This window comes from Schistocerca cancellata, chromosome 8 (assembly GCF_023864275.1).
Source record: "Schistocerca cancellata isolate TAMUIC-IGC-003103 chromosome 8, iqSchCanc2.1, whole genome shotgun sequence".
Lineage (NCBI taxonomy): Eukaryota > Metazoa > Arthropoda > Insecta > Orthoptera > Acrididae > Schistocerca > Schistocerca cancellata.
In genome coordinates this window covers 521,405,301-521,407,025 of record NC_064633.1, presented here as the reverse complement: position 1 = coordinate 521,407,025, position 1,725 = coordinate 521,405,301, and the positions used below count along the sequence as shown (strand labels likewise).

Below are 1,725 nucleotides of genomic sequence, written 5' to 3'. Positions count from 1 at the left end.
AATGATGGGGCTAGCTGTAGCAGGACTGGCAGCCGTGGTGCTTGTGGCATAGGTGCCGGTAGTGTATGTTAATTCACTGAAGACTAGCGATGAGTAGAAGAGCCACTCAAAGGATGATGGAGTGTGTTGTGCGTGTATAAGCACAAAAAATGTCATAATAGACATTGAGTTAGTCCTTTAAAGGAATGTAGAACAGGGTAGCAAGGTCTGCATCAGTGTTGAGGAACCAATGAGCACTATGGGTGGGAGCAGAGGAGTAGGTGAGGAGAAAAAAGTTTTTTTTGTTCAGCGTCAAGGTAAATCGTGCAGGCCATGAAGTACTGTTACAGTCATATGAGAAAGGTGGGCCATGAATTCCTGAGGCAGCAGTGGCTGCGTCAGTGGGCATTGAGAGCACATGTACACAGTGAGAAATCAGCAAACATCCAAAGTCGTATGGAAGGCTACACAGGGCAAACACAAAAAGTTTGACAGTCTAAGTGCTTCCAGAATGAGATTTTCACTCTGCAGCGGAGTGTGCACTGATATGAAACTTCCTGACAGATTAAAACTGTGTGCCAGGCCGAGACTCAAACTCGGGACCTCCTGCAGGAGAGCTTCTGTAAAGTTTGGAAGGTAGGAGACGAGGTACTGGCAGAAGTAAAGCTGTGAGGACGGGGCGTGAGTCGTGCTTGGGTAGCTCAGTTGGTAGAGCACTTGCCCGCGAAAGGCAAAGGTCCCGAGTTCGAACCTCGGCCTGGCACACAGTTTTAATCTGTCCGGAAGTTTCATATCAGCGCATACTCCGCTGCAGAGTGAAAATCTCATTCTGGAAACATCCCCCAGGCTGTGGCTAAGCCATGTCTCTGCAATATCCTTTCTTTCAGGAGTGCTAGTTCTGCAAGGTTCGCAGGAGAGCTTCTGTAAAGTTTGGAAGGTAGGAGACGAGGTACTGGCAGAAGTAAAGCTGTGAGTACCGGGCGTGAGTTGTGCTTGGGTAGCTCAGTTGGTAGAGTACTTGCCCGCGAAAGGCAAAGGTCCCAAGTTCGAACCTCGGCCTGGCACACAGTTTTAATCTGTCCGGAAGTTTCATATCAGCGCATACTCCGCTGCAGAGTGAAAATCTCATTCTGGAAACATCCCCCAGGCTGTGGCTAAGCCATGTCTCCGCAATATCCTTTCTTTCAGGAGTGCTAGTTCTGCAAGGTTCGCAGGAGAGCTTCTGTAAAGTTTAGAAGGTAGGAGACGAGGTACTGGCAGAAGTAAAGCTGTGAGTACCGGGCGTGAGTCGTGCTTGGGTAGCTCAGTTGGTAGAGCGATTGCCCGCGAAAGGCAAAGGTCCCGAGTTCGAGTCTCGGCCTGGCACACAGTTTTAATCTGTCAGGAAGTTTCAGTCTAAGTGCTAGTCACCTGTGGGATGTAATCCGTAAGCCACCCCCCTGCGGGTCCAGGGGATAGAATAGGCCCGAGGTATCCCTGCCTCTCATAAGAGGCGAATAAAAGGAGTCTCTCACTTTTCGGCCCTATGAGTTCAGGTCCCATTCTATGGTTTGACCTGCAATTTTCAAAATTCTACAGAAGTGCAGGCCATATGGGGAAGGATGCATTACGTGGTGCATGAGTGCCCTTAGATTCGATCTCCTGAATCTCTTGTCATGGCTTTGCATCTCCACCTGTGATTCTACAATTTGGGTCATGACACTTTCCAGGGTATGTCCTCTTCTTCCGTTGTCTCCTGTCCTCTTT

General features: G+C 49.2%; 2 non-coding genes across 2 annotated transcripts; both read left to right on the top strand.

Annotated features, from left to right (window-relative positions):
* Positions 1 to 668: 668 nt before the first annotated feature.
* On the top strand, positions 669 to 743 carry Trnas-cga (transfer RNA serine (anticodon CGA)). The gene has a single exon. It is a non-coding gene; the product is annotated as a tRNA-Ser (tRNA).
* A 527-nt stretch (positions 744 to 1,270) lies between these two features.
* On the top strand, positions 1,271 to 1,345 carry Trnas-cga (transfer RNA serine (anticodon CGA)). The gene has a single exon. It is a non-coding gene; the product is annotated as a tRNA-Ser (tRNA).
* Positions 1,346 to 1,725: the final 380 nt, after the last annotated feature.